Source organism: Papio anubis, chromosome 11 (assembly GCF_008728515.1).
Source record: "Papio anubis isolate 15944 chromosome 11, Panubis1.0, whole genome shotgun sequence".
In the NCBI taxonomy this organism is placed as follows: Eukaryota; Metazoa; Chordata; class Mammalia; order Primates; family Cercopithecidae; genus Papio; species Papio anubis.
Genome location: NC_044986.1, coordinates 114,306,905 through 114,320,383, shown reverse-complemented (window position 1 = coordinate 114,320,383; position 13,479 = coordinate 114,306,905).

The window sequence follows — 13,479 nt, the reverse complement described above, 5'->3', positions numbered from 1 at the left end:
GAAGTACGTCTAGTAGGTCTTCTTCCTCTTTTTTTTTTTTTTTGAAACGGAGTCTCGCTCTGTCACCCAGGCTGGAGTACAGTGGCGCGATCTCAGCTCACTGCAAGTTCCGCCTCCCGGGTTCACGCCATTCTCCTGCCTCAGCCTCCCGAGTAGCTGGGACTACAGGCACCCGCTGCCACTCCCGGCTACTTTTTTGTATTTTCAGTAGAGACGGGTTTTCACTGTGTTAGCCAGGATGGTCTTGATCTCCTGACCTCCTGATCCGCCCGCCTCAGCCTCCCAAAGTGCTGGGATTACAGGCGTGAGCCACCACGCCTGGCCGCCTTCTTTTTTTAATATTCTTTCTTTCTTTCTTTCTTTCTTTCTTGTCTTGCTCTGTCACCCAATTTGGAGTGCAGTGTCATGATCATAGTTCACTGTAACCTCCACCTCCTAGGCTCCAGTGATCCTCCCACTTCAACCTCCCAAGTAGCTGGGACTACAGGTGCATGCCACCACACCTGGCTAATTTTTTATTTTTAGTAAAGACAAGGTCTCACTGTGTTGCCCAGGCTGGTCTCAAACTCCTGAGCTCAAGCAATCCTCCTGCCTCAGCCTCCCACGGTGCTGGGATTACAGGTGTGAGCCACTGTGCCCACCCTAGAATCAGTTTGTTGATATCCACACAATAACTTGCTGGGATGTCGATTGGGATTGCATTGAATCTAGAGACCAAGATACCAGCCCGAGGAGGTGAGTCTGTGTCCACATTTTTGTGATCAAAAATGTTAGAAAGGTTGAAAAAAAAATAGTGCAACTGTCAACCATAGCCACCATCTAGAGTCAATTAACATTTAACATTTTTCCATATTTGCTTTAATCTTTCTGTGTGTGTGTTGAAATAGTTTTTGGCTAAACTATTCAAAAATAAGTTGTTGAAATCATGATGCCTTAGTCCTAAATACTTCAGTATACATCTTCTAAAGTATAAGGATGTTCTCTCACATAGCTGTAATACTTCTGTCTCAACTACAAAAATTTAAAATAGTTCCTTAATATTAATTATCTAGTCCATGTTCAAATTTCTCCAATTGTTCCTGAAATAGACTTTATGCTAGATTTTTGAACTAAGATTCAATCAAGATCCACACATTGCATTTGGTTGTTAGGTACCTTTTAAAAAATGTGTTAGTGTTAAAAAATTCAGAAGAGTCCAATTCACTTTTTCAATGATATTGGCTATTTAAAGTGACCAGGCCAGTTGTCTTGTAAAAGTGCAAGTTTTTGGATTTGCCTATTTGTCATAGTAACACTTAACTATTTTCCCTATGTATTTATTTTTAGAAGTAAACCTTGATTCATTTATGCCAATCTCGGTAATTCTATTCCCTTTCCCAGTGGTTAGATTAAGAATGACCACATAATATAATTCCAAAAAGATGACTGGGAGGCTTCTTGAAAAAAATTACTCCCAGTTTGGGCAACATGGGAGGGATGAGTGCCGTTTTGCAACATGGCAAAACCCCGTCTCTACAAAAACATTAAAAAAAAAAAAATTACCTGGGTGTGGTGGTGCACACCTGTGGTCCCTGCTACCTGGGAGGCTGAGGCAGGAGGATTGCTTGAGTCCAGGAGACAAGGCTGCCGTGAGAAAAGATTGCACTGAGTGTGGCTTCTGCTCAGCAGCCAGTGTGACACTGAGGCCCTCAGTCTGGCAGCCTGCAAGGAACTGAATGCAGCCCACGGCCATGTGAGACTGGGTTTTGGTTTTTGGGTTTTGTTGAGACAGAGTCTCGCTCTGTCACCCAGGCTGAAGTGCAATGGCGCGATTTCGGCTCACTGCAACCTCCGCCTCCCAGGTTCAAGTGATTCTCCTGCCCCAGCCTCCTGAGTAGCTGGGACTACAGGTGCGAGCCACCAAGCCTGGCTAATTTTTTGTATTTTTAGTAGAGACAGGGTTTCACCGTGTTAGCCAGGATGGTCTTGATCATCTGACCTCATTATCTGCCCGCCTCAGCCTCCCAAAGTACTGGGATTACAGGCGTGAGCCACTGCACCCGGCCCCACCGGTTCTTTAATCTTACAATTTCTAGGGATCGGGAGTCCAGGGACAGCTTAGCTGGAGCCTCTGCTTCAGGGTCTCACAGAGATGGAATCCCAGGGTCAGCCAATGCCGCAGTCTCATCCAAGACTTGACTGAGGAAGGGTTCACTTCCAGCCTCACATGGCTGTGGGCTGCATTCAGTTCCTTGCAGGCTGCCAGACTGAGGGCCTCTGTCACACTGGCTGCTGAGCAGAAGCCACACTCAGTTCCCTGACATGTGACTCTCTCCATGTGGCAGCTCACGACATGGAAGCTGCTTCACCAAAGCCAGCAAGGGAGAGAGAGGGTCTCCTAGTGACATGGCTGTTACAATTGTATGTATCATGAGCACATGTGTGTAATCACAGAGAGCCCATCACCTTTGCCATATTCCACTGATGAGAAGCAAGTCACAGGTTCCATATCACAACAAGGGATGATGCCAAGAGCTGGGGCTCATGAAGGCCACCCTAGATGCTGTCCTCTATAGAAGTAACGGCTTCTCTCTGGAGTTGTGGCTGCAGACATCTGTACTCAAAAGAAGACAAGGCCGAGGGCAAGGCAGAGTGGAAAGATGGAAAGAAGCCAGGTCTTTGATAATGTGACTAAACCACTCTATCTTTGGACTCCTAATTACATGAGATAATCCTTATGGCTTAAGCCATTTTGAATGGTGTTTTTTGTATTTTCAACCTAAAGCATTTTCTATCATAGATGCTTTTGGTGGAGTTAATAAAATCATAAATAACTAATGAACCCATTAGAATGTCCTCAGATGCAAAGAGGTACACGGTGCTGTCTGAGTCCAGACAAGGAGGAGTCTCCTTCCAGCTGGAGAGCCAGAAGAAACTTCTTGAAGGACATTTTGAAGAAAAGGTAAGTCTAGACGAGGGGAGATGTGAAAGGTGTTCCAAGGGGAGAAGGCCGTGGAAGACAGAGGTGAGAAGGGGTTGCTGGAGGGTTTGATACATGATGGGTGGTGAGAAAAAATTACACTGGGGCCAGATTTCCAAGGCAAAAGGCAGGGAGTTGAAGCCAACTGCTAAGTAGTAGGGAGCTGCCTGAGATTTTTTATTGAGTTGGGATCAAAAGGCGGGAATCCCAGTGTTTGAGAAGAGGACTACTTTCCCTCAGCCCGACAGATGGGAGGCTTATGGCTTCATCATTTTGAAATAAAACGTGTCTGAGGTCAGGAGTTGGAGACCAGCCTTGCCAACATGCTGAAACCCCATCTCTACTAAAAATACAACAAATCGGCCGGGCATGGTGGTAGCTGGACTATAGTCCCAGCTACTTGGGAGGCTGAGGCAGAAGAATGGCTTAAACCCAGGAGATTGCTGTGAGCCGAGATTGTGCCACTGCACTCCAGCCTAGGCAACAGAGCGAGACTTCATCTCAAATTATGTGTGTGTGTGTGTGTGTATATATATATATATGTAGGTATATATTTGATAATCTGAACGAAACAGATGCTTTCCTGGGGGAATAAATTCTAATTTTGGTTGGTACAAGAAGAATTAGAAAATATAAATAGACCAATATCACAGAAGAAAAGTGTGTCAAAGTGATGCAAAACACATGAGGCCTCGCTTATCTTAACAGTAAGTTCTAGAAAACCTTTATGAAACAAACAGGCAGGAGCACATGATGAACTAGAATCTAATGTGAAGACAGGTGCCACTTTTGCCTTATGAATGAAAGGATTGTTTATAAAATCAGGTCATGTAATTTACTGCAATATGTTGGTATTATCTCTGGGTAAGAGAGTGGGGATATGGGTGGAGAAAAGGGTCTTAACTACTATCATTTGGGTAATGGGATTACTCTGGGTGAAGGAATTACTGGTGCTTTTTTTTCAAAATAATAGCTTTATTGAGATATAATTCAAATACCGTACAATGTACCCACCTGAGGTATACAATTCAGTGGTTTTTAGTTTGTTTGTGGAGCTATGTGATTTACCACAATCAATTTTAGAACATTACTGCCGGGCACAGTGACTCACGCCTATAATCCTAGAACTTTGGGAGGCCAAGGCAGGCAGAACAACTGAGGTCAGGAGTTCAAGACCAGCCTGGCCAGCATGGTGAAACCCCATCTCTACTGAAAATACAAAAATTAGCCAGGTGTAGTGGTGCACGTCTGTAGTCCCAGCTACCTGGGAGGCTGAAGCAGGAGAATTACTTGAACCCGGGAGGCAGAGGTTGCAGTGAGCTGCAATTGTGCCACTGCACTCTAGCCTGGGTGACAGAGGGAGATTCTGTCTCAGAAACAATAACAACAACAAAAAATTAGAACATTGTCATCACCCCCAAATGAAACTCTCTATCCATGAGCAGTCGCTCCCCATTTCCTCCCAAGCCGCCCAGCCCCAGGCAGCCATTCATCTACTCCCCGTCTCTCTGGACATTTCACATAAACAGGATCATGCCGTACATGTCCTTGTGTGTCTGGCTTCTTTCACTTGGCATAGTGTTCAAGATCCATCCATGTTGGAGCATGAATCCACAGTTCATTCCTTTTTATTGCCGAATCCTATTTGATTGTATGGCTATTCCAGATTTTATTATTAATTGGTTGATTGACATCTGGGTTGTTTCCATTTTTTGGCTCCTGTGAGTAATGCTGCTGTGAACACTCATGCATAGGTTTCTGTGTGGATGTAAGTTCTGCTTTCTCTTGGGTAAACGCCTAGGAGAGGATTCATTGTCATAGGGTGACTCCAAGTTTAACATTTTGAGGAGACGCCAGACTGTTTTCCAAAGTGGCTGCACTGGTGCTTTTTATTTTCTTTATATGCTCAAATGTTTACATTTTTCTTAAATTAAATAGATACCATTTCTACACCCAGGCTGTTTGTTGTTGTTGTTGTTGTTGCTGCTGCTGCTGTTGTTTTTGAGACCGAGTCTCGCTCTGTCGCCCAGGCTGGAGTGCAGTGGTGCGATCTCAGCTCACTGCAGGCTCTGCCTCCTGGGTTCACACCATTCTTCTGCCTCAGCCTCCCGAGTAGCTGGGACTACAGGCGCCCGCCACCACGCCCGGCTAATGTTTTGTATTTTTAGTAGAGACAGGATTTCACCATGTTAGACAAGATGGTCTCAATCTCCTGACCTTGTGATCCGCCAGCCTGGGCCTCCCAAAGTGCTGAGATTACAGGCATGAGCCACCACGCCCAGCCCACCCAGGCTGTTTTTTACAGTATTTTTTGATGGTATCAAAGCTCCAGAATGCTCAGGGAAGGTAAAGACCAAGAGGAATCATGGACGAATTAAATAGTTAACAACTAAAAGCCAAAAATTTGCAGATTGAAGCTGAAAAATGGGTAGCATCTGATAATATACCCACATCTCTCAGGCCAGTGTTTCCCAGCCTGGGGTTCCAACTCTGAGGCACACAACAACCTTAGGTGGCACAGAGGAAAATCTTTTTATAAAACATTTTCTAATTATTTTAACACAATCAGAAAAATCAACGAACACATCAAACTCATGATTATACAGCTCTAACTTCTTGCAAATGAAGCTTTTATAATTTAAGGAAAAAATATTATAAATAAAAATATAAGGCCGGGCACAGTGGCTCACACCTGTAATCCCACGCGAGTGTGAGGGTTAAATGAGACAAGATGAAGTGATATGTGTAGCAGATGTTGGTGACCTGCTCAGAGCCCCTTGGCCACATCCAAGTTCACGTGCATCTTCCCCAGGTGGCAGCTCTTCCTCCTCTGAGCTTGTCTTTCTGACTCTGGAAGGTGTTTTGTGTTCCTCGCAGGGCTTCAGACCAGGCCCACCCAGAGGAGGGAGGAAGTGAGGCCCCCAGGGGCACCCCCAGGCAGCAGAAGACAGAGTCCATGAATGGCGCCTTGCCTCCAGTGCGCTGAGGGAGCCACACTGAGGTGTTGCTTGTATTTTCTCAGAAAGTCCCTAGCAGGACCAAGCCTCTTCGCCCACAGCCATGACCTGTTGGTGCATGCAGGCTTGACTGGTTTCCTCCTTCCCTTCCTTCCCCCCGTCCCACTTTCCAAATGCACCACCTTCCCACCAGTCCTCCATCCAATGTCTACTGTTTGGGGAACCCAAACTAAGTGGAGACGCTGGTTCGCATTTGGCACTCAGTAGACATCCCCTGCCTCAGCAAAGAAGTGAAACAAGCTTTAGCCGCAGAAGATGCTCCCATGAAGTGATGGGATTGGTTGCTAAGTGAAGAGGACAGGCCGTAAGTATTGCAGGAATCAAGAGGGAAAAAATCCATTTTGGCTCATTAGCAAGCAAATGGCACCATCCATGGAAAGCTTTGACTTTTCAAGCCGTTGCAGATCTCAGCTCTCAGTTAACTTACAAATTGAGACACTACACAGTGGAAAATGACTAGAAAGGCTTAGACCCAGCCAGTCCTGGTACCAAGCACAGGCCACCCTGACCAAAGGCTGGAGTGGCCTCTGTTGACACTCCCCGACAACTCCCTGCGTGAGCCGCCCATATATGTTCTAGGATTTCTGGAATTGCATTTAGCAGCACTCAGGGAATAGGCTGAGCAGGTGCATTTCCCAAAAACTCCCCTCCAGAGGCGCCTGGAGAAGGGATTTATGAGCCACTGCATCTCTGTTTCCTTCTTTGGCATTTATTGGCTTTTTGATTAATGTTAGAGCAATTTTTCTGTCAACAGCTTCTCATTAGGGGCCTGGTGATGTTCTTTCTGACCATTATTTTACTCAATATCATGCCTGGTCACCGTGAGGAGAAGAGGTTCCACTTAGAAACCATTCATCTTCACAACAGCAAAGGCCCAGATAATCCCACTCCAATACTCCTGCTCCGACAGCTGCCCTGGGGCACACACGGAGTGCTCAGACAGATGCGGGGCCCTAATGAAGGGCTTGTCAGCAGGCAGTGTGCCGCGCTGTTCCTTTAAAGACCTATTTCAAGTTTGATTCTGTTTCTTTTTAAAATAAGTTATAGGGAACTTGTTGGTGAAGTAATCACTAGGACTTTCTTTTTAGAGATGACAGATGCTTATGACAAATGACAAGCCTGCCCTGGAAGAGTCTGGAGCTAGCAGGTACTGGAAGGACATGTCCAGTTGCCTTAATGGGCTGTTTATTTCAGCTCTCAGATGCACCGTCTTAAAACAGCTATGGTACAGAAAGCGTATGAGGAGATTCCTGAAGTCTCTGCCATTCTTTAGCATCAATGTCAACTCTTCTCAATATCATCAATTCTTTCTTTTTGTTTTGGAGACAGGGTCTTGCTTTGTCACCCAGGCTGGACTGCAGTGGCATAATAACTGTAGCCTCGACCTCCCAGGCTCAAGTGATCCTCCCACCTCAGCCTCCTGAGTAGCTGAGACTGCAGATGCACACTACCATGCCCCACTCATATTCTTATTTTTTGTAGAGATGGAGTTTCACCATGTTGCCTAGGCTGGTCTCAAACTTCTGGGCTCAAGCGATCCATCCACCTCAGCCTCCCAAAATGCTCACATTACAGGTATCATCAATTCTTTCCTTCTTTTTTTTTTTTGAGACAGAATTTTGCTCTTGTTGTCCAGGCTAGAGTGCAATGGCGCGATCTCGGCTCACCACAACCTCCGCCTCCCGGGTTCAAGTGATTCTCCTGTCTCAGCCCCCCGAGTAGCTGGGATTACAGGCATGCGCCACCACGCCCGGCTAATTTTGTATTTTTAGTAGAGACGGGGTTTTTCCATGTTGGTCAGGCTGGTCTCAAACTCCCGACCTCAGGTGATCTGCCTGCCTCAGCCTCCCAAAGTGTCGGGATTACAGGTGTGAGCCACTGCACCCGGCCAGTTCTTTAGCATCATATCAATTAATATGCCCTCCTCCACCTTGACATCAGACAAAGGAATATAACCTAGAATGACACTTTTTTTTTTGAGACAGAATGTCACTCTGTCACCCAGGCTGCAGTGCAGTGGTGCGATCTCGGCTCACTGCAATCTCTGCTTTCTGGGTTCAAGTGATTCTCCTGCCTTAGCTTCCCAAGTAGCTAGGATTACAGGCATGTGCCAGCATGCCCAGCTAATTTTTGTATTTTGGTAGAGATGAGGTTTCCCCATGTTGGCCAGGCTGGTTTCGAACTCCCAGCCTCAAGTGATCCACCCGCCTTGGCTTCCTAAAGTATTGGGATTACAGGCATGAGCCACCGTGCTCAGCCTAGAATGGCACATTTTCAAAGACTTTTTATTGTAAACAATTTTTAAATATGGGAAATTCAAAAGTGTCATAAATAACCACTTATACATTACCCAGCTTGAACAATTATCAATTTATGGCCAATCTTGGTTCATCTGCCCCACCGGTCCACGCCTCCTCACTCTCTAGACTATTTTGAAGTGAATCCCAGATGACATCTTGATGTTAGTCGTAAGAGGATACTAACTCTTTACCACTCTTCGAGTACAGCTTAACAATAAGTCTCTACCAGAAACAGTTTCCCACAGGGCTGCCTGTTGAGGCCTTGAGACATTCAAATTATGTCATTGTTTGGAGAGTAATTTTGGCTAAGGACGTGGGGGACTCCTTTGGCCGGGAACCCAGATAAGTTACGTTTTATAGGTCAGCAACTGAAAGATTCAGGGCCCTAAAGACGTAGGTCAAAGAGTTTTCAGCAAAGACAGTTTATTTTCCACTCAAGCAGCTTTAAGTAATAACCCTATTGTCTGCCCTGGTTTCTCAGCCCTATGAGGATGAGGTCTATGAACAGACCCAGTCTAATCATGGTTTCTCTCCCAAGTGACATTGTCTCCTTTTATACCTAAGAAGATTCACATCAATAGCATCCAATTAGAACTTTGCCCGTGCCATGCAGCGCCCTGAGAGGCAGGCTTCCTTTTTATCTACCAGATCTGATACCCAGAGTTCTTGCTGGGGGAATACCATTGCTAGGGGCCATTTTGAAACTTTGTGGGAGCATTATTTATGGTCAAAAAGAATTGGAAACACTGCGGGCATTGGATGTCAGATGTCTCATAAGCCATGAGACAGTTCTGCAAACTGTCATTCTACAGGACTGTGTACTCAGGTAGACGAAAACCTGCTTCTAATGACGTAAGCCTAGAAAGTCACTCCATTTGGCAAATAAACACAATGCGTATTTGCACAGTTGTGCTGTACACAGAATGCTTCAGCAATTTAACTCCATTAGTTGAAAGAAAATGGTTCTTCTTGTTGTTCAGAACTTGACCAAGAATTGTTCACCATTTGGAAAACTGTGTCCCCAAAAGCATCTGCTCACTGAGTCAAACACATATTTTTTTTCCTCTTCTTTTTTTTTTTGGTGGGCGGGGTGGGGAGCTACAGGCAGAGTCTCACTCTGTCACCCAGGCTGGACTGCAGTGGTGCAGTCTCGGCTCACTGCAACCTCTGCCTTCCAGGCTCAAGCGATCCTCCCACCTTAGCCTCCCAAGTAGCTACAAGCCTGCACCACCACACCTGGCTAATTTTTGTATTTTTGGTAGAGACGGGGTTTCACCATGTTGCCCAGGCTGGTCTTGAACCCCTGAGCTCAAGCGATCCACCTGCCTCCACCCCACAAAGTGCTGGGATTACAGATGTGAGCCACTACACCAGGCCCCCTCTTGATTCATAGAATACTTATTGCCTAAGCTGTTTATTTAGCAACCAGTACTACTGCTTCATCGAGACATGCCTTTCCTGCTAACGTGTGTTTCACCTAAAACATCCCACCCATCTGCGTTTGTAGTTCTGGATTCACAGGGATACTCCATGTAGGAATAGCATCTGACTACGTCATTTCTCCTCTAGTCACATGCAATCAGTTCCATACTGAAACACACATTATACAGTATTCTATGATACTTTCCTCTATTTCTCAAGGACTCAGAGGGTCCCAGTCAACCAAGAATTGCCAGACATTTGAGGAAAGTCTCCAACGTGGAAGGTAGGTATCAAAACAAAGTGATCTGGAAGAAGCAGAAACTACACAAGGAAAAAAGAACCTTTTCTTTTTAGAGACAGGGCCTCATGCAGTGGCACAATCATAGCTCACTGCACCCTTGAACTTCTAGGCTCAAACAATCCTCCCCTGTCAGCCTCACAAGTAGCTGAGACTACAGGTGCGCACCACCATGCCCAGCTAATATTTACTTTTTGTAGAGACAGGGTCTCACTATGTTGCCTAGGCTGGTCTTGAACTCCTGAGCTCAAGCGATCCTCCTGCATTGCCTCCCAAAGCACTGGAATTACAGGCATGAGCCACTGCACCCAGTCTAAACTTAAAAAACAACTATCACTGGAACATTCTCAAAGATATAAGAAATGGCATTCATGAAACATGAACAGGTTGACATACACATATGTGTGACCATACACATGAGTATGCATATGTGTGTATATATATAATCGTATATGTTATATATAATACATTTCATATATTATCTGTTATATATAATATATGTATATAAATATACAAACAAAGAGCTTTTAGGGCATAAACTCAATAAAGGACTTTGTGTTAAAACTGAGGAAAATCTCCTAGAAAATAAAGCAGAAACAGACACCATGGAAGAGAAGTATTTTAAAGAACCAGATCAAGAGAACCAACAGCTAAATAACAGGAATTCCCAGAAGAAAGAGGAGAGAAAAGAGAAGGGAAGAAAGCATTAATGAAATAATTCAAGGAAATGTCTCAGAACAGAAAGACAGGTGTTTCCAGATGAAAGGGGCTCATGGACCAGGCCTGGTGGCTCACGCCTGTAATCTCAGCACTTTGGGAGGCCGAGGTGGGTGAATCCCCCGAGGTCAGGAGTTCGAGACCAGCCTGGCCAACATGGTGAAACTCCATCTCTAATAAAAATAGGAAAATTATCCAGGTATGGTGGCGCATGCCTGTAATCCCAGCTACTTGGGAGGCTGAAGCAGGAGAACTGCTTGAACCTGGGAGGCGGAGGTTGCAGTGAGCTGAGACCACGCCATTGCACTCCAGCCTGGGCAACAAGAGTGAAACTCTACCAAAACAAAAACAAAAACAAAAACAAAACACTGACTCACAGCAAGGCCACATCATACCTGAGACTGAGTAATGCATAAAGAAAAGAAGTTTAATGAACTCACCGTTCCAAATGGCCAGGGAGGCCTTACAATCACGACAGAGGGCATGTCTTACATGGTGGCAGGCAAGAGAACTTGTGCGGGGAACCCCCATTTATAAAACCATCAAATCTCATGAGACTTGTTTACTACCACGAGAACAGTATGGTGGAAACAGCACCCATGACTCAATTATCTCCACCTGTCACCACCCTTGACACGTGAGGATTATTACAATTCAAGGTGAGACTTGGGTGGGGACACTGCCAAACCATATCAGGTACCAACCCGGGAGAGGGGCAAAGGGTGGCCCTGGGGCAGGAGGCTTGGACGGTGACCAGCCCCGGTAGGAGGAGGAGGGAGGCCAGGAGGTGTCTCCAAGAAATAAACACACTCACAGATTTGACATCGGACATAACTGAGCTTGTGGAGGGCTGTCCCGAGAGGCGGGGGAGGAGAGGGGACTAGAATAGCACACGACCTATTTAGGCTGAACCAAAGATCATCCTGCCTACAAGGCGGCCCGGGGATGTGCTCCTGGTGGAAGGCCCAGCTCTGTAGAGAGAGATCTAGTAACATAAATCAGTAGACTTAAAAGTGGCTGTCCTCCGTACTCTTCGGAAAGAATCTGAAATTGAGAGAGAACTTCACGAAAAACTGAATCAGGTAATATTTTATTAGCGTTAAAAAAAAAAAAAAAAAAAAAAGGTTGGGCGCGGTGGCTTATGCCTGTAATCCCAGCACTTTGGGAGGCCGAGGTGGGTGGATCGTAAGGTCAGGAGTTCAAGACCAGCCTGGCCAATATGGTGAAACCCCGTCTCTACTAAAAAATACAAAAATTAGCCGGGCGTGGTAGCGCACACCTGTAGTCCCAGGTTCTTGGGAGGCTGAGGCAGAAGAATCGCTTGAACCCAGGAGGCAGAGGTTGCAGTGAGCCAAGATCACGCCATTGCACTCCATGCTGGGCGACACAGTGAGACTCTGTCTCAAAAAAAGACAGTAATTCAGCCTGGGCAACATAGTGAGACCCCCATCTCTATAAAATAAACATTAAAGAAACAGCCAGTTGTGGTGGCATGCGCCTCTCATCCCTGCTACTCAGGAGGCTGCGGTGGGACAATCACTTGAGTCCAGGAGTTCAAGGGTGCAGCAAGCTATGATCGCACCACTGTCCCCAGCCTGGGCAACACGGGGAGACAGCCTCTTAAATTTTTTCTTTTATCAAATTTTAAAAGAAGTACTGTTTTCACCTGTAATCCCAGCCCGCCAAGACGGGCGGATCACCTGAGGTCAGGAGTTTGAGGCCAGCCTGGCCAACATGGTGAAACCCTGTCTGTACGGAAAATACAAAAATTAGCCAGTCATGGGGGCAGGTAACTGTAATCCCAGCTCTTTGGGAGGCTGGGGCACAAGAATCACTTGAACCTGGGAGGTGGAGGTTGCAGTGAGCCAAGATTACACCAGTGCATTCCAGCCTGGGCAACAGAGCGAGACTCTGTCTCAAAAGAAGAAGAAAAAAGCAGTACTGCTTTGAGTCCAACACAAGTGTAGGGGCGATTCCAGGACATCTACTGGAAGGGGTATCACCACGCAGCCACTAAAAGTGATGTGTGAGGCCAGGCGTGGTGGCTCACCCCTATAATCCCAGCACTATAGGAGGCCAAAGCGGGTGGATGGCTTGAGCCCAGGAGTCCAAGACCAGCCTGGGCAACATAGCAAGACCTCATCTCTCTAACAAATACCCCAAAAAAATGGGATTATGGGGACAGAGAAATCCCACAATCTGCCATCCGCAAACTAGAGACCCAGAAAAGCCAGCAGTGTCATTTACAGGCCTGAGAGCCTCTGGTGTAGATTCCAGTTGGGGTCTGAGTGTCTGGGAACCAGGAGAATTGAGGCAGAAGATCCGTGCCCCAGCTTCAGCAGCCAGGCAGAGAGCAAGTTCCTCTATCCTCTGCCTTTTTGTTTCTTTCAGGCCCTCAGTGGATTGCATGTGCTGCAGTGGGGAGGGCCCTCTGCTTTAGGAGCTCACTGATTCAAATGCCAAGCACTTCCAGAAACACCCTCCCAGACACACTTAGAAATCTGTAATCCCAGCTATTCGGGAGGCTGAGGCACAAGAATCACTTGAACCTGGGAGGTGGAGGTTGCAGTGAGCCCAGCTTGTTGCTGGGCATCCTGTGGCACAGTCAAGTTGTCACATAAAATGAACTGGCACAGTATCCATGCTGGTGGAGGCACAGCCTAGCCCTGGAAAGAGTCACACAAGATAGATAGTGGTGCTCACCTCTGGGGAGCACACCCCTGAGTTCTGGAGCTGAAATGGCCCATTGGAATGCCTCCATATTGA